The sequence below is a fragment of the Manacus vitellinus genome, unplaced genomic scaffold (assembly GCF_001715985.3).
Source record: "Manacus vitellinus isolate BGI_N305 unplaced genomic scaffold, ASM171598v3 scaffold_91_pilon, whole genome shotgun sequence".
NCBI classification, from domain to species: Eukaryota; Metazoa; Chordata; class Aves; order Passeriformes; family Pipridae; genus Manacus; species Manacus vitellinus.
Window position 1 is genome coordinate 1,142,036 of NW_021940873.1, and position 20,541 is coordinate 1,162,576.

The 20,541-nt window shown below is 37.2% G+C and overlaps 1 protein-coding gene across 1 annotated transcript in view; it reads right to left on the reverse strand.

The window, feature by feature from the left end:
- SYN2 (synapsin II) overlaps positions 1 to 20,541 on the reverse strand; it is a 180,219-nt gene that overhangs the window by 151,149 nt on the left and 8,529 nt on the right. The gene's annotated exons all lie outside the window — the stretch shown is intronic.

Below are 20,541 nucleotides of genomic sequence, written 5' to 3' on the forward strand. Positions count from 1 at the left end.
GGCAGCTGTCAATTTTTAAGTACTTAAGTATGATAGAAACGAAGGATAGCACATCAAAAACTGGAGTTTGCAAATAAAGGTATGGCATTGTTAAAGATACAAAATCAAACATTCTGTTAAGTTTAAAACAAACATCCTACCTCTGTAATATTGCTTCACTTCAGCTGTGAGAGACACAATGCATTTTCCTTGCATTTTATTTCTGCTTTTTAAAAAATACTTGGGTTCTAACTGGAGGCAAAATGCTCAAATGCAAATGACTCAACTCTCCATAACCAAAATGGGTAAGATTTTGAATACTGAAAGTTGAGGCATGAAATAAATGAAAACTTGCATAAAACTGATCAGCACAGCAATCTATATTTGACCTATACTTAGAAATAAGCAACATAAGTTCCTAACACTTGGCTGTTGCAAAGTGAATAATTGCCATATGGTGTGTGTGGAAAATATATGCAAATATATGGCGTGCAGCATAAGCAGATCCTGCCATAAACCTGTCTGGGTTTGGGTTTTTTCTTTTTCCTTTCATGGAAATGCCAGCAAAGCCAGTGCTTAATATTCACTGAATTGCAGACATATCTTTCAATGCCACCAGGTTTAGGCACTATTAGTGAGTCCTTTTATTCATGTTTCTGAGGTGATTTTCTATGCTTGAGGATCTTAACAAAGACACAAATTACTGGAAAAGAGGACACTTCTAACCCTTTCCACTAAATGGTATTATTGCACAGTATTGATGCCAACCCCTCCACCCCTGTGGTTTACACACTTTGGTGATGCGGAACCTGAGCTTCCACACTGTGGGTGGAAAAATGTCTGGCAAGTTCCCTTGGGCACAATGCACAGAAATTACAGCTGATCTAATTACACATTCTCAGCTGAAATAAATAAATAGAGTTTTATTAGGTTAGTTGATATTAGCAAAATTCTGCTCCAAGGAAAACCCGAAGCTGTATAAAAAACAAATATTGAATTATCCTGCTGGAAGGTACCTGCAGCACTCAATTGCTTGTTCCTGAAACTAATGTTCCAGCCCATGGAATTAATGGAGCTACAGTCCAGGAAACTCATTCATTAAAAGACATTTAGGAGCCATGTAGAATGTAAACAAAACAATTACCTTCCTACATCACATCTAGATAAGACCACTGAAGTTTGTTAAATTCACCCTTAATGAAGTAAAAAAACCCTAAATAACTCCAACCCCCAAACAGAACCCCCTTGGTTTTTAATCTGATCATTTGACTTGAGTTACAATGTGATTACTCTTCATAAAAAGCAAGCAGAATAGTGCCAGAGAGAAAGTATTTATTCTATAACCAACCCAATCACTATATCAACAATTATTATGTCCAGAAAAGTATAATAAACCCTATGTTTCTAAGCAGACCCTCCCCTCTCCATTAGAACTTTTTCAGACTTACTTTTTAAAAGAATTTCCTTGTTTTTATTGAAGAGGATCCTGATTTAGGGATGATGTAAACCCTGTTTTGCAGAACTCTTCCTGGGCTTTATTAACATTCAAATTCTCTTCTGCCAAAGGAAGTTCTGTGATCACCAAGACAACAAGCAGGGTACTAACATAAACCCTTTCCTTCAGGATAATTCCCAGTCTATTTCAAGGCTCGTGCTTCTTGAAAACAGCTCCATGGAATATGTACACTGGAACCAGAATTTACTTCTAACTGCAAAAAAAGAGCCCACCTTCTGGAAAGGGCTCGGGGGGTAATCATCAGTGTATAAACACCTGATGGCAAGGAGTAAAGAAGATGGAACCAAACTCTTCTCAATGCTGACTAGTAAAAGCACAAACACATAGAAATGTCATTTAAGCGTGTGTGATGTTGTTTTGCATGAGTTGGAGTAACTATTTGGCTAGTACCTGATTAAAAATATTCTTTAAATAACTTCTGTCTACTGACATGAAACTGAATTTTGAAATTCAACTTCATTTGGAAAGGGAAAGGACTGTGTTTATGCTGTGCTTTTACAGCATTTAGCACACGCTGTGTGTTTCTGGTTCAAAAGTCACTGTGAACCAAAACAGTCACAACAGAGAAAGCACACTGAGGGTGTATCATTACTGTGATCTCTCTCAAAAGAGAGCAGTTCGGAGCCTGACACTGGGCAGAGTGCCTGAGTGCAAGCAGAGCCCCTTCCACAGCGTCGAACACAGCTTCAAATCTCCTCTCATTATCACAGCCTTGGTATTTTAATAATAATATTTTAATAATTTCCTATTAATTGGACCAAGTAACTTATGCAGATACAGCACAGCTGAATAGACAAAATATATCACAGTAGAATGACTATATGCTGAAGCCAGTATTCATAAATGTTTTATGTAAATGGATGTATAAAATGAAGACTTTACCTTTTTCTAAAGAGAGTATTTTCAATATCATTTCTTTAATTTTCTTCTTTTAAATATAATTATTTCAAGAAATAAACTGCTGAGAGCATAGCTCACATTCTTCTGACCACGAACCCATTTTTCAGCAAGGGAAAGTGGAAATATACTGAGCATCCACTCAGCACAACTCCAAATACAATCTCCTGTATCTTAGAGAAAATTCTGTCCCCATTCTATTCAGACAGCTGTGACTGAATAAGCAATTTGTATATGAAGGAAATAAGTTTTTAAAAAATCATTTACCCAGGTGGACATTTACTGGTACAGAGGATTTGCTTCCCTTCTTGACCTCTGTTCTTATCAACAGAATTGTAAAAAGAAAATACAAAAAATGTATTTCTTTTTTTCCACAGACCCTAGGAGCACTATAACCTGCCCTTTTGCAAGAATAAGGAAATAATTTCCACTTCTCTCATGTTTCCCTGTTCTATATTTTAACAACAAACTACAAAATTTTATCACTGTGATAGCTCAGCCTGGCACTAGTTGGACCGATTTCTTTTAGAGTTTCCAGTGGCAGATATGACCATCAGTGTTTCAAGTTCTGCTTAAACAAGGCTTAGAAACATTGAAATGATCATTCCAACAGTGGTTCCTACATTTCTGTTCATGCACACATACAGCTCCTGTACTGCAAACAGAGCTTATGCTGAAACCATCCAAGTTGCTTAGCAGGTCTGCTGTTGGCTCCTTTAATTTTTTTTCCTGAACTGGAGAATGACACATACTAAAAAGGAAATTTATTTCGGTGTGTTCACCACAACTTTAAGGATTTTGAGAAATTCATAAATGCATATGACTGATGGAAAGACTAATAGAACAAAGTGAATTTGAATTGAGTCTTTTTTTCCTAACAGGCAAAATAAAAACCAAGCATAACCCCACTTCTCAGCTTCATGGCCATGGCAGCTCCTGTCCCTACCTGCAGGTGTGTTTGCAAACGTTTCACCCCTGATGCTTCCCTGAGTTTAAGGACCTAAGTAAGTGGTGCCCAAAATCGGTATCAGTTCATTTTGAGTAAGGTTTGTATAGCTTGAATTTCCTGTGGCTTAAATGCCTTTTAAAGCTGAGGCACAGACCAAAGAGTCTAAGGTAACAAAAAACATGTAATGACAAGTACACATGGACAAATGTGGTTATCCACACTGAACATTTACGTGGTTTCAGCAATAATCAGATTAGTGTGTTTCACAGGTTATCAATGAAGTCATTATCATGCAAATATATTTAGGTCTTGTAAAAAATGCTATATTTTAAAAGTGGAAATTTTTACCCTCTTTGCAAAAGCATTTAATATACAAGGACATGATATTTCACCTTAAAAACCAATAAATATCTTCTGAGAAAATAACTAGAAATACTAGGTCTGGAACATCCTTAGCTCTGGATAAACATAAAGTATTAATCTGTGTCAGCTAAAATGGCCCAAAATGCACAGTTTGTACCCTCTTTTCATATATACATAAGGCAGCAGGTTTACTTATCCATTATAAACCCCAGACAAAACCTGCAGTAATTATTGTAATGTCACCTTCATGCTTTCAGCCCCAAAAGAGAAACCTTGACTGTGCATTTGTCCAGCACCATCCTGGGAGGTGATTTCTCTCTCAAAAATACAAAATTGCTTCGAGCAATCTCCTGAATGAAACTTCAAGGAGCTCATACAAATCTCCTACTGAGATGTACATTTCCTGATTTTGGAATTGTGACTGCTAAAAGAATCTGTGGGTATTTAGTAATCACTTAAGATACAATATTCTTCCTCTTTGAAGTTGCCCATTTTCAGATCTAAACCTTTTTGCAGTTCCCTGAGAAGAGTCATAGGGAAAGCAGTGTGGCAGAAGTGATTATCACAGTCATTTTGTGCCTGTATTCCACCCCTCTGCAATAGAGAAAAGGGAAACATGTTGCAGACTGTAGGACAATCTAACATACAACTTATTCTTCTGAGATCAATAATTTCTACTATTCTATAATAATGCATAGAAAGTATCTGCAACGTTTGTAATTGCTTAAATTCAATCTTTTGCACAGTACAGAACTAATCTCATTTGTTAGTACTGTCCAATTTTGTCACTTCAATAGCAAAGTAAGTGAACACCATAAACATACTACAGAAGATGTAGAATAGATTTATTCATACCAGAGTAAATCCAACATAAAGCAAAAACTGCAGTGGGGTGGCAAAAGGAAAGTGTAGCACTGGCAAAAAAGAGAGAGGACTTACCAACACTGACATAATTATCATAGCTGGAATTCATTTTTGGTTTGGCCAAGCCTGTTATCAAGTGCAATCAATGACAAAGCATCTGACTTCCACCCATTACACACACTACTAAAATGACTCTGTGAATGCTGCAGCCATTAATTAAAGTAAATGGCAAGAGAAAAAGAGTTGATCAGAAGCCAGGTTTTTCTTTTGAGGTACCTCATTCCCTTCTGTAGAGATGTGTAAAATCTTACTCATTTCTAAATTACCAGCTTATAAGGAATCGGGCAATGCATTAAATTTCCTGTGGCCACAAGAACCCAGCAGTACAGATGGAAACACAGTGGTGACAATGATGTAAAACTGGGACTGCGTGTGCCACTGTGAGAACTGTGGGGACTAGAACTCTGGGAGCCTTATGTGCACACCTTGCCCAAAACATGCTCAGTCAACTCCCAGTTTTGGTAGCAGTATGCCAGGGATAAAGCATCTAGCAGCCTAACTCACAAAATTCTCAACAAATCCCTAAAGACTCTCAGTCCTTAGAGGCTAGAGGGACCAACTTCAATTAATCCAGACAGTACCTTTCATCATGTAAAGCCTTTTTGATCTTAAACCTGAAGAAAATGCGGGATTGTTTTGCCAAGCACTGTGAGGAACATAGTTCTGGAGGCACAAAAAGCAAGGACAGCAGAGTTTCCCTTTGCTTAGAGAACCTGGGAGTTAAAACAAACGTCCTTTATTAAATACATTATCAATCAAATGCTGACGTTAACTAGAGAAAAAGCATTAAAGAAAGTCAAAAACAGCCTTCTGGTACTGCGAATAAATTTTGCTGTCAAAAACTGTCCTGTGAAAAAATAATAAATGTCATTGTATCTTGGCTAGTGAAAACACAAGTTAGACTAGTAGAGACTGAGTAATAAAAGCAGTTAAGAGCATGACAAATTTCTATTTTTACTTTCTTAAATGCACTCATTTCAGAAGGCATCAGCTCATTACGGCTTCAGGGCTACTGGGAGTGTTTAGGGATATGTTACCTTTCCCCAGAACCATTGAACAAACAGCTTTTGAAGTTCTGATACCAGCCTAGTCCTTTAAGTAACACACACGAGCTCTGTAAGATACCAACGCACAGTCAAACCTTTAGGGTGACTTATGTACCTAAACAGTCTCTCTTTCAGTTGAATGCAATAATGAGAATCAAGTTAAAGATGTTGGGTTGGGTTTTTTTTTTAACCAGTCATTTTCCATGCATTTAGAGTCTCTGGAACAGTCTACAGTAACATTTGAAGCATGTACTTATATTGTTTACATAAGGAAAAATACTGGGTTAAAGGAAATGTATGTCAACACCCAGGAAACTCCACCATAAAGTGTTTCAAAAGGAGATGTAATTTTGCCTCCGCTTTCTCTGTAAACCTATTCTGGAAGAACATTACTATTAACAGGAGAAACTTCTATCTGATTTTTAGATATAAAATCAAATGTATTTGTTGGTGTTTGTTCTTCTATCACTGTCCTTTACATAATCATCTCCTCCACACACCTTCACACATTCTAACAGCGTAGGAAGGAATTTAAAATTAAGGATGTCAGTAAAAGCAAACAACTTAAGATTTGATCCAAACTAACTCTTAAACAAACTGCCTGGAAGGCTGGTGGGAGTTGTGCATGTGTTATATAGGTCAATGCATGAAACTTGCTTATTTTAGATAACATTTTATTCCCCAAAGGGAATATGAGCTAGTGAGACAAACCCAGACATAATCAGAAAGGGAGAGCTAAATACAGAATAAAGATACTGTCTTCAGAGTCTCAAGTAAAACTTTTTTACACTACCCAACATCCAAACAGTGGAGAAAAGAAGTTTTATTAGGTCAAATTAGCAGTATTTCAGACCCTCCCAACAATGCTTAGTATTTTACCAACCTGACTTTGGACAACTGCTTTACTGCTAAGAATGTTGCTTGTAAATGGCCTAAGAAAATCTTTGCACATACAGTAAATCCATCTGAACACGAATGTTATTGGAAGCTTTTATCTTCAAGGTAAAATTCGACATGTATTTTCCAAACCATTTTGTTAAGCTGAATGATTGTTAGTAGTGGGAAGACTCTGGAAAGAAGTTGAGGCGAGAATTCAGTTTTTAGCCTGTAGCCATGTAGTAGTAGTTTGCTAGGAGAGACTGGAAATAACACCTCTCAGCCTTATTTTAAAGTACTGAAAAAAAAAACAGATTTTCCCCTTGGTCCGACAGCTTCTCAAGACAGAGCTTCTCGCAAAGGAACCATGAACTCCCTCAGAAAAATAGTTTCAGTCTCTTCATGACACAACCTCCACTTATCAGCCGTGATTTCATACATACACATATGTAAACAATTTCTCTTTGGTCAAGCTACTTTTCCCTAAAGAATAAAACAAACAAACAAAGCCAAAATTACCATGGATCTTCAGAATAAAATCCACATCTATTTTGGCTACTTGATCACTGTTATTCTTTAACAAAAGGGAATTATTCAAGAAATTGTATGAACTACAACCAGGACGTAGCACTCGCTGTTTAAAGCTATGCCTTTGTTAACATAGAATCATAGAATCAGCTGGGTTGGAAGGGACCTCAGAGATCATCAAGTCCAACCCTTGATCCACTACCACTGTAGTTGCCAGACCATGGCACTGATGCCACATCCAGTCTTTTCTTAAAAACCTCCAGGGACGGAGAATCCACCACTTCCCTGGGCAGCCCGTTCCAATGGCTGAGCACCCTCTCTGGAAAGAATTATTTCTAATATCTAAGCTAAACCTCCCCTGGCACAACTTGAGACCACACCCTCTTGTCTTACTGATGGTTGCCTGGGAAAAGAGACCAACCCCCACCTGGCTACAACCTCCTGTCAGGGAGTTGCAGAGAGTAAGGAGGTCTCCCCTGAGCCTCCTCTTCTCCAGGCTGAACAGCCCCAGCTCCCTCAGCCTCTCCTCATAGGACTTCTGCTCGAGTCCCTTCACCAGCCTAGTTGCTCTTCTCTGGACCTGCTCCAGGACCTCAATGTCCTTCCTGAACTCAGGGGCCCAGAACTGGACACAGCACTCGAGGGGTGGCCTCACCAGCGCTGAGTACAGGGGAAGAATCACTTCCCTGGACCTGTTGGCCACACTGTTCCTGATCCAGGCCAGGATGCCATTGGCCTTCTTGCCCACATGGGTACACTGCTGGCTCATCTTCATCCGCAGGTAAGGGTGGTAACAGTTTTTCTCTCTGAAGCATCAGAAAGTGTGAGATTCAGTGGGATTTTTGACACTCTGGAACACGTTGCACATCTTGCTGAGAGCAGGACTGCTGCAGCCAGCCATACTGTGCTTTCACAAGCTGGAATGGCCACTCAGTTCTTGTCAGCAAAGGGTCTTCCTGAATGAGCTGGAACACCCCGCAGAAAGTACAGCTAAAAATGTTTTCATTGTCATCTCTTCTACTTCCATATTTCCACTCTCTGTTAAATAATTTGTAAAATCATTTTATGTACTCCTCAGTGGTACACTGGCCAAGTACAACCCAATAATGTTGGCTTTGGCAGTCCTCCCTGGCTCCCTTCCTTTTGCAGATGTAGACTGAAATTATTCAGCAGCTCTGCTGGCAGCACAGCCCCAGCTGGAGAGCCACTGTGGATGGGGAAGGGCACTGCATGTGGGACCAAGCCATGCTCACATCCATCACCACCTCATTGTCCACACCTGTCCCAGCAGTGACTGATGAGGTGAGCAGCACCCAAAATTGTCAAAGTGTACAAGCATACAATTATACTATGTTATGTCATGTTGCATCGTTCATATATATATATATATAAATAAATTTTTTTTTCAATGGAATAAAAATAATAAACCCCTCCTTTCCTCATAGATACCACTTTGTGTTCCTTGCAACTGTAATACCAAAAAGTGTCACACCTCAGACAGCTCCGTGTGGTCACTCATCCATACTGGTTGGAGCTTTAGTGCCCAAGGTGTGGTTCAGTTCTCCTAATGTTAATGGGTACAAACTTTTTCCTCTAACAATCTGCAACGTTGAAAGAGATGGCTCAGTTGAAGTAGAAGCCTTCTTAATAGGAACACAGACAAATTAATCAGAACAGAACATTCAACAAGTTGTCTTCATTACTCACGGGATTTAAAGCAGTTTCCATCACTAAATAAGATTTTGTCTGATTTAGAGATGAGCACTCCTTCCTAGATAGTTTGAGGATGCTTCTGAGGTCACTATCTGCACTATTAGATACATTACAGAATTATCCAAAGGGCTTAATTCTCAGAATTTTATTATAACAAAAACAAAATACCAAAAGGCTGTGTTTACACACCTCACCTATAGAAATTGCTAAAGATTTTGCAAGACTTATGAGCAAAGAGAGCAAAAAGTAAAGCTTAAATTTTTCATATTTTTTTACTAAGTTTTTTTTCATTAAATTACCAAATCTGAAGACAATACAAAGAAAATACGAGTGCAAAGCTAAGAGATACGCTCAGGAATTGAAAGAAGAATAAAAGTTCTTGACTCCAAGATGTTCAATCAGTAAACAACGGGGAATTTCTTCATGCCTGCCTTTTTGAACTGAAATTAAATAAGTCTGTGATTATTCAGCCCAAAATTACTCTCTGTAACCTGTATTTCAATAATGTCACTGCTACTGACGAACTGAATCTAAAATACTGACCGCCCCAGGGGCAAAAAAACATTTGCTCAGACTGTCTGTCTGCTGCCACTTGTTTATCTAAAATGGACCCAGAAATCAAACCCATCATCTTACCAGTCAGCAGAACCTGTCTGAATAATTTCTCACTGAAAATTTATCTGGAATTGAAGTTGCTTATAAATATACTGGTCAATTCTTTCATCATTAAACATCTTACTGTACCAAACAGATCCTAAGAGCAAGTGAGTGTTTACAAGCTATGTACAATCAGCTCAGAACCAATTGATTAATTACTTAAATTAGAAAAGGGCATGAAGCATGGGGAATTTTCTGTCAGTTTTGCCAAGGAAGCTTATGAAAAAAGAGCGAGAATAATTTGTTAGATAATATTTAAACACTTGTACAGAAAACAAACTAAAGCTGTAATCCTCTGAGTCTTTCAGGATCGCATTCTAAGCTTCCCAAAACATCTTCCCAACTGGCACGTTTTAAAATAACTAGAAAGCCTGTCAGATTAGCACCATCTTGAACACTAAGATCTTTCCTTCATGCCTGATCCCTGCAAAACATTGTTTAAAATGCCAACACCACCAAGGTATGTTCAAACCGCTATAATTTCCCTCATAATTTACAAGTATTCAATTAAGAAAAGCATTTTAAGTCAGCAAGTGCAGTGAGAAGGGGAATTTTATAAAAGTAACAACTGATCAGGCATTGGAAAATCTATAAATTGAAAAAAGGTAGGCTCAGTTTACCTGCTGAGCAGGGGTACAACTTCAAACAGGAGCACAAAGAAAAGCTGCTCAACAGCAACTGGACTCATTGCACGGATGTAACGCAGAAAATTGGGACTTTTGGCTGGGTTTTGTGTTTGTTTTGAACTGGAATAATATTTTTTCTCGGTGACATTTGACTTCAGCGTTTGATTTCCACATGGTCAGCTCTACCTGATAGAATGCTAGCACCAATTAGAAAAACCACAGGATTTGCAGGGTCAGGCTTCTACAGCAAGGTTGTAATGCATGTGCCATGGCAACAGATGCCCTGGGAGACTCTGAAGGGATGAGAATGAGTGCACACACCCCCCTCCTCAACGATTTCCAAACAGTGGGACACATGGCTGGAAATCATTTCAATTTTTGTCATTCTGCCTATACACGGATTGTCACGTCACTTAGTTCCAAAACTGAAAAACGAACACATGAGAACAGAAAACCAGGAATCAAGGCAACAAGAACTAAGAGCTGCCACACTGTGTAATACAAGCAATACATGTTTCAACTCTTCCTTTCATTCCGAGCGACACAGCAATGAAGAGCCTGAACAGTGTGTAACAACTGCTGTCCTCCCAAAAACACAGGCAAGCCTGACCTTCCTCCGTTCTCCACTTCTCACCTCCTGAAGATTCTGACAGCTGTTCATCATCTCTGGCCTTTTAAAGAAAAACAGTTTCAGTAAAGCATCTATAAGATATTGTAAGATATTTTATGATAAAGAAATAAGTTTATTTTTTGTTTGATGGGTTTCTTCTGAATAAAAAACAAATCCCTTCCACTTCACGCTAGAAACATGATTAATTTCCAGTGTTTGCAGAGGATAGACATCTCCCAGTGCTCATATAAATTATTGTAAAGCAGGGTAATACTTGAAAATGTAGGGAAATTAAGAATTTATAATCTAATTAAAAATTTTTGAATTGCATTCCATTTTTTCTTTTTAAATGCTTTTTAAACTTACTGTATATGCACCAAGATTGACTTTTAATAGCTTATTTTTAGTAGATTTTTTATTTGTGGGACACAGTGACGGTCTACAAAGTGGTCGAATTCAAAATAAACAAAAAGAACAATTTCTGCATTGAATTATTGTTTATCATTATTTCTTTGCTGCTTTTCAGACACATCTAGAACGAGTAGCAAACCATATTTATCCTCATGGGCATCTAGCAAACATAGAATTAAATACATAAATACTAACACAGAATTTTCAGTGGAGTAATCATAAAGAGGCTTCAGTCTTGTGTTTCACATGTTAAATGTTAAAGGGCTTTGGGTAGCAAAGGGCATATTTTGTTCATTTGGCTTTTAAAAATAATTTTGCCTTTTTTTTTTTAATTATTATAATTTCTGCAATTCTGAATCTTGCCTTTGGAGGTTTTTTTCTTTCACTTTGATTATCATTTGAGAAACACTTCAGAAGAGGTGCCTTTGACTTCCTGATAGTTGACGAACAGCAAAGGCTAAACCTTTTCCATTGTAGTAAACCACTGGAACGGATTTGCTACATTTCTAAAGTAGAGGTTTTTATCCAAAGCAATTCTATCATAAGAAGTTTGGGGTTTGGATCCGTCTTCTGAATTTCCAGGCCTGGTAAAGATTTTGTGATTAATATAATGTTCATATTTGTACTGTATCAAAAAATAACTTGAGTAGAAGGCAAATACTTTACATTTAAATAAATATAATTGTTTGCATAAAATTAGTGGACATGGAAATTTCCACTCATTTTTTATGACGATGTGTTTTATTTCATCCATGGATTTCGGCAGAAGTCTGAGTCGAGATCCTGGGGGGAAAGGGAATAGCAGTAACCATCAAAAGGAATAAGGATGCGTCTGTATAAATTCTAAGGTTTGGTTCTCCGAAAACGAAAAATTAATCATCACAGGAATGCATTTGAGCTTAGAGAAAATCCCTGTCACGGGGAAGGGCAGCGCCGTGACTCAGCCGCTGCTCTTTCCCGAGGAGCCCGGGGGTGGTGGCGGTGCTGCCGCAGCGGGAGCCGCCTCCTGCCCCTGCCCACGGAAAACTCCCCTCCCACGCGTGTTCCCCGGCCCCACAGCTCCTCCCCGACACCGGCAAGATGCAGAGAGGATATTCTTTGCTTTCTGTGTACAGGAGATGCAGGTTTTTCCTTTTACAGAAGCACGTTTGTAGAGTAAAGCACATCCACTAATCTGTAGAACGTCACTGTGTCCCACAAATAAAAAATCTACTAAAAATAAGCTATTAAAAGTCAATCTTGGTGCATATACAGTAAGTTTAAAAAGCATTTAAAAAGAAAAAATGAAATGCAATTCAAAAATTTTTAATTAGATTATAAATTCTTAATTTTCCTACATTTTCAAGTATTACCCTGCTTTACAATAGTTTATATTTTTTTAATTATTATTTTATAACTATGAAAGAAAGTTACCCTTTAAGCCCCCCTCAAACGAAGCTGTGACTGCAGCAGTGATTCTGTGATTCTGGAATCGTGCCCTGTGAGGCAGTTTCTAATTCCCTATGGCTCCCACTCCAGTTAGGTGAGCTCATACACGTTTGCCTGAATTGTTTTATTTCCTCTGTATATACAGAGAGAACATGGCTCAGTTGGGCAGGTATCTCTTACCAGGATTTAAGTCCAAATGCTTCATTTGATGGAATTTCTCATTCACATAATTCTTTATTGCTAAATTAAAAAAAAAAATAAATTGAGATTTCTGGGAGTTCCCTACATTTTCTCACCAAAAGCATTCCTGACTTGTAAGAAAACTAAAAACCAAAAAGGCAAATATAGGTTTGTCTGCAATTCCTATACTTATTACAAGTAAATTGTGGTGTTTCTCTGTAATTTCCTGGGTCAATACCTGATGAACAGCCATAATTATCATCTGTAGTAACTCTGCCCATCCTTGCAGAACTGAAGCCTTACTCAAAGCTGTCCAACTCTCAATTTCATCCTGTTCCTGATTTATTTTGGAATTGGTAACACTGTGCCCTACAACTCAAGCAAACCCCAGTAACAAATAACAGGTTCAGGAAAGCTCTGCTATTTTTGACAAGGTGAATGAGCTGTTCACTGCATTCCCCAGTCTGCCATCAGAGTTTGCTTCCCCAGTAATTCTTGGCCTTAACTGCAAAATACAAGCATTTGCTTATGAGTGTTATTACTTCTTCCATATTATTCTGTCCTTAATCACAATCCAGAGTCAGATGAAAAATGTGAAATAACAAATGGATATTTCTTCTCCATGAGCACTCTACAACATTCTCTAGAAATTTAGCACTTGCTCAATCTGTCTTCTCAAAAGCTGAATTGCTGCAATGCTAAAAACATGCAAAAGAAAACGGCATGAAAAAATGGAAGCTGATGCAAACTCCAAACATTTTCCTATGAAAATATGGTTTCAATATTCCTCCGATGTACTTGTGATGCACTAAATAGTGGTTTAGAATATTAGATATTGTGCTATTTATTTACAGGGAACAAACTATGACCAAATCGCTCCCAAAGTCTGCTTTACTACTGAAACTACAAGATGTTGTTACTACATCTGAACCAATGTCTAATTTTAAATACTATACATGTATTTCCTTAGTTTTATTCTTTTATACACCAAGATCATAATAGAAAATTTGGCATGCCATTTTGGCTTTAAGGAAAGAGTAGATATTGGGATAAAGAGAAACATGAATGTGAGCTATTAATAGGTTCTTATGAATAAATATTCTAACGAAACAGGAGTGATGATACTTTTTTTTGATACATTTTGCTAAAGAGGAAAAGCTAATTTCACACAGACAGCAAGTGCACAAGGAGAGAACTCTGAATTATGACAATCAAAATGCAGTTCATATTGTAATTTAAATATAAGGAAAAAAAATAAGACGTTCAGATACTGAATGTATTTCAGTGTATCAATGATGAATTGAGTGTATCAGTAATCAATGATGAAAATTTTAAAATCCATTTCTACAGCTTGACCAAGGACAATTTATTCCAGCCCATGAAGCAAAGTAGCTTCATGCTCTTCACAAAAGGCCATGTACTTGTAATCATCAAGAGCTAAGGACCAAAGGGATAAGCATTCTGTGTGAGACTGGAAGAGGGGAAGGACGAGAAGGAGAAAGCAAAAAAAAAAATCCAGCAAAGCAATCTGTCAATGGCTAAGCCACAAGCAAATTGCAAGTCTCCATCATTTGATGTATATATTTTTTTACAAACAGATGCTACTGCTGTAAACAGACGTACAATTTCTCAAAAGGAAAAAGAAAAAAAATTAAACACATTTATCCTACCAAAATCCTGCAGAGGGGACTTTTTAATAATGTCTGCATTAGCTGCAAGAATACTTTATTTAGAAGTCAGAAAGGTACTTCCGAGGAAATGTGTTTCAATAATGGCAAATATTTTATTTGTTGGCAATCACTGTAATGTACACTAAGAATTTTGTTACACTTCATTCTGTGACAATTCCTTGAGGTAAAAATCTACATTAAATTTTCGATTCTCTTCCAGCTTTTCCATATGAGGACTCTATTAAAAAAAGGAAGGTGAAGAGGAAAATAATTTCCCAGCTGGAAATTGGCCGCGGACTCTGACTGTCACATCCTGACGTGTATTTGTGTTGGTTTGAAAGGTAACAGACCCCCAGGTGATCGCTAATGGCTCGTAGGAAGGGAAGCTGTGACAAGTGTCAGGATGACCATGGAACAGAGCTCTCCCCGGACACGGAGCTATGCCGGATCCACAGCAACACTCCACTGAATACTCTACATTTGGCCTAATACAGCAATAAACTTCTCTGAATTAACTAATCCCTAAGAAGTGGTTTGAAACAGCTCTTTTACAAAGTAACAAGTAGTAAAAATTTCATGTCTAACCACGCTATTTCTTGAAAACATTACTACTATCACATGCAGATCCTAAACTGCCCAAGTGGAAAAGTACAAGAGTAAAACCCAGGAATTGTGGCAGAATGTGCCTAATCACTGTTTTATATCTTTCACTGTCACTTCAAAGCCTCCACAGTACCTTCACCCTAAACATTCAATTTTGGGTTCAACACGAAGGGTCAGATTAGAAGTTGCTAATAAAAAAAAGACAATGACATGAAAAAAACAGGTACTTGGAGTTTTCCTCTTCACCCTTTCCAAACAGTTTCAGTGATGCTTGATTCAAACAAAAGCAAGTTGTGAAATATTCTTATTAAATAAAAATTTCAACTTTTAAATAGTTCTAGAAGTTTGGTGTGATTTTTTAACATTTTTAAGCTGACTACACAGTGACCTCAAAATATGTAACAGTATTAGTGGAGACAGCTGACAAAGAGAATTGTAAAAGACAGTAACTGTGCATCGCTTTACCCCAGTTTAATTTGAATTTCAACAGAAAAAAACTCAACTTACTCTTTCTGAATAGAATAAAGGAAGCTACATAGGCAGGTCCTGAATACAAGAATCTAAATAGAAGTTTGAGTGTGTTAAAGATGATTGAATATTTATAATTTTAACTATTTGATCAAAGCTGTTTCTAATCGATTTATTTTCCATTTACAGACTTACAGAACTGCTACCAGTCTTACAGTCACGGGTTTTTACCCTGAGTTTTCAGGCAATGTTTCAGACAAAACTGAAGGATTTGTTCTCGTTATGCAAAACAATTTTATGCCTTGGACAGCTCTTCCAGGAAAATATTCCTGATTTACTGCAGAGAGAGACATAGAGATGTACACACCTTTACACACATGCATGTTAATCTTCCTCTTCTTGATGCCCCAAATGAAATTAGTCCTGTCTGCTAACAAGATTATGAGATTACCAGTCACAGTACACAACTCAATCATGCAGCAGAGATGGTGACTTTGATCAACCATGTATTACAACAAGCTGCTTTTGCTGATTAGTATCATTTACTTGGATTTATATATTACACATAATCCTATTTTCCACCATGAAAGTTATTTGCTGAAGTCCCCAAAGTGAAAATTCTCTCTTCCCATCTTGAGGAGTCCAGTGTCTAAAGAATTTCTAGTCATCTATTAAAAAACCAGTCTAAAATATAGACTCATTTAAGAAATACAAACGTGCCTTTCTATTCTTGTAATACTTCTTCAAAACAGAAAATTTTGAAGAATCCAACTAGTAAATCAAAATTCTGCACAGTACACATTTCAGGATATGGTAAGTATTCTGATCTCTAAAAAATTCTCTTTTGTTTACTCAAATTTTCTTTTTGCTTCTTTTAACATTTTTAAAAATAATTTTGTAATATATTCTAAACCTACTAGTCATAGTAATAGGATGATTACTCATTACTTGTCCAAGCTACAGATTTTCAGATGACTGCATCTTTTCGATGGCCCAGCATGAAAAGTTGACGCTTACTCGTTCTGATCGCAAGATAAAAATCATACATGAAAACTTTATTATCCTTTATTCTTCCGGGGCTATTTTGTGCAACTTCAGGACTTGCAGAAGTGCTATGACAAACCTGCAAGCAAACTTGATTTGATGTTAGAATATCTGAGTCATTCTGAACAAAAATCCTAGCAATGAGAAAGGCACCAAGGTTGAAATTTTTTCCAATTCTTTGAATTCTTCATCAAATAATTGAAAAGAGGACAGTAAAAGGAGTTGTTAAAAAATTATTTAAAAGTTCTAAGCATTAATGCATTAGGTAAGAGCTCTGAGTACAAACAACCCTGATAACATATTTGAAAAGTTATGGCTCTCTCTTTAAGAATTTCTGTTTGACCCTCGAAAATAAATGTTTTCTTGACATCGATTAGGTTTTCTTCCTTTCAAACACTCAACTGAAAATTCACAAACTGGAAAAAGCCTTGAAATGAAGTAAGGTGCTCTAAACCTCACACTGGTGTTTGTTAAACAGTTGCACACACAAAGTCTTCTTCCTGCCCTGACAGACAGACAGACAGACAGCAGTTTGCCACACATTTTTCAAAAGGCTGAAACCAACACTGGAACTCTGTTCCACAGAAAGCATCATAAGTTCATTGTTCTAGGTCCCTCAAACAAGAAGTGACTAACAAACATTCAGGAAAAAGCTCAGTAACAAGCTACCTCAAGCATAGCGAACAATAAAATACAGATTTAATTATATTGTTATAATACAAAACCACATGCAGCCTGGATTTCAGAATAAGAGTATGTTTACTCTACATTGAAAGCCTTCCAGAGCACTGCTCTTGAAATATGTGGACATTATCACCAAGGGATTTGGACAATAACAATCACACTATAACATCTCATTTTATTGTGAAGTGGCATTTTACTCTGAAGGCCACTTAGGACCTGATATGTCATCAATACACCACCCAACAGCCAAGGATTTGGGGTTCTTAAATGTGTGTTTATAATGGGTCACATTATTCAGAAAAAAAACAGAAAATCAACAATCATGAACAAAGACCAATCCAGAGGATGATACTTTAATAGAAATAATGTAAACCTAAACATTAATTATATCAGTGTCTCTCTTGACTCCTCTATCATATTATTATTGCCAGGAAAATTAATCTTACCCTTGCGTACATTGTTGCTGCTGGTGCACACCAGACATTCCTTCCTCAGTAAGGAAATAAATCAGCACAAAAATCCTAGAACATGGGTCCCACTAAAAGAATTTAGGTAAAGTACAACCTGACACAAAATAACAACTTTCTAAATCCCATGCCTTCTGCATTACAACCCATACAAGAGATTCTCGTGAGACCCGTCTCCAAAATAGCTGAGTGACTTTTCACTGGACAATGGAAGAGCCTCCTTTTATTCCAGTGCAATCCAATAGCAAGAAAACTACAACCACAAATTCTTTTCTATCTGGACTTTGCTCATCAGGGAAAATTCCTACAAATTCTTCTTAAAAAAAGAAATTATACTCATGTGTGCATACACACAAATATATCCGTCACTATGCACACTACTAAAAAAGGAACTTTGTTGTTGTTGTTTTAAGTGTAATGCCCATGTATTTAAACCTCATTGCAAAGACTTAAAATTCTTTTACTCTAAAATTTTAGAAGTACTACTATAAGCACTATGGCCATTTATTAATATATATCTTGTATGCAACAATTACATAAGGCTAAGGAAAAATAATTTTGGTCATCAGTTCAAAGACAAAGGTTTCATAAATAATTTTTCCTAATTAAAAATATCCCTGGGATTTTTATTTACCTTGAACAGTGGACGGCTGAGACAACAACTATTAAGTAAAACAAGTCCTGTAGTCACAGCACATTATTTAACGCTATTGCCACACAGTGGAATCAGACATATTTATCATGTTTTGTGATAAAATCTTTGTATCACACTTTCAGAATCATAAATCTGACATGGTGGCTTTTCTAATAATAATGTTTTTGGTCCTACAAAAGAAAGAAACCTTCGACATTTTTTAAAACTTTCTTCATGACAAACCATGATGAAGTGTGCATATACATAAAGAGCTTTCACTGGAAATGATCTTCAGCACAAACAAAACCATTGAAGCAAACTCAGACGTGGTGAAATGGTGCTGAACCTTCCTCTCTGGAACCATCCAAGTTCACCAAATGTGAGACTGAAGATACTGTGACTGATCTCATATTGGAGTTTAATGTACTAAATTTGCATTGTTTCAGTGGAATTATAACCAGTTTTATTAGTAAGAAATTGGAAGCAATAAAGAAGAAATGAGGTTAAACAACGCAAACCTGAAGTTAGGCACGGAGCTATCTACACACACACCACAGGAAGGGCAAGTTGCTACTTTGGGTTTAAGATAGAAAACTTCAATTTTTTTCTTTTTTGGAATTCCCTTAAAATCATAACACTAAAAAAAGAGGCATTTTAACTTCTGTTTCCTCCCCCCTCCTTAGGCTTGTTTTTATCTCCCCCATACAGTCACCCCTGGTTTCTCCTGCAAGAAGTCAATCTTATCACAATAAAGGATCTTGGCATCTGCCACAATCCTCAACAGAAAGCAGTAAGCACGTAGCTTAGCAGATTTCAGGCCCTACAAACCGGGCAATTCAACAAAAAAAGTCAATGTTTCATAAACAGCTTAAGATTTGCAAGGTCAAAACTGGGAGACAGCAGCACTTCTTGCATGAGAGAACCACTTTATTTTCAGATATGCATGGAGAGTATCTAAACTCGCACTCAGTTCTGAAATTCCTACTCAGAAAGTTACTGGGATGAGCATACTTTTACTCCTAGAGACAGGGACACATCCACACACAAATGTAATTTGGGATTTATTACCAGTCATGCCACAGGCTTTACGCCTTATCAACAAACACCAAAATAATTATCTCCTAATTAATTCCACATGAGAAGAGGAAATAGCCTCAAGCTGAGCCAGTGGAGGGTCAGGTTGGATATCAGGAGGAATTTCTTTCTGTCAGGCACTGGAAGGGGCTGCCCAGGGAGGTTTGGAGTCCCCAGCCCTGGAGGTGTCCAAGGAAGGCCTGGATGTGGCACTCAGAGCTCTGGGCTGGGGGACAAGGTGGGCATTGGGCACCGGGGGGACTGAGCGGGCTGAGAGGGCTTTTCCAACCTCAATGACTCTATGATCTGCAGGAGCTCTCCAGTAAGCAGCACATATTGCTGATAGTTTGATTTATGACTGTTTATGCTCAATATTTATGAGGAAACCATACCTATCACCTCTTTAAAGAACAATTTCTGTGCTTTCATCTATTCATTGTGAGATTCCCTAATGTTTAGTCACTCACAGTTTATTTCTGTAGAAGTAATATTTTTAAAAAATAGGGTTTAAGACAGGAAATTATAGCAACATTTTTTCCTAAAGGTCATATCAGTTTTGTTTAATCCATTTTCCATTTTAAAATATAGAAATATTTTAATAACATAAAAGATAGAAAAATAAATAATTCATTAAATTGAAGAAATCTACAAGTTTATATAAAATCACTTTATGTGAGTGCTTTAGAACAGAATGAAAATATTTAAAGTATTTTATATGGGGCTCTGATAATATTTTATTTTTTTTAATCACCTGATAAAAATTCAAAGAAATGTGTGTATTTTTAATAACTCCTACTAGCAATCAGTGTATACGATGTGTTATAAACACCAATATCCAATTGACTTATAAGGCTATAGAGACAAAATGATTAATCAAGCAAGGTCAAACATGGAACATCTATTAAAAAAAAAAAAAACAACTAAAAGAAAGTGCATTTAATGGTTGTACCAAACCTGCCTTTTCTAAAAACTTCTACCACCTGGCTGGCTGATGGTGGCATGTGATGAGGGGCAAAAACAGTTCATCACACTTATTAGACACCAAACCTCTCAGAGCTGTTTGGGTTTAAAAAGGAAAATAGGGAAAGCCCATTTATGCCTCTCTCTGCACAGCTGGGACTAAGTCCTTAATTTCTCTTTTCCTGCCCCCACCTCTTATATGAGGAGCTCACAATAACTTACAAAAAGTGGGCT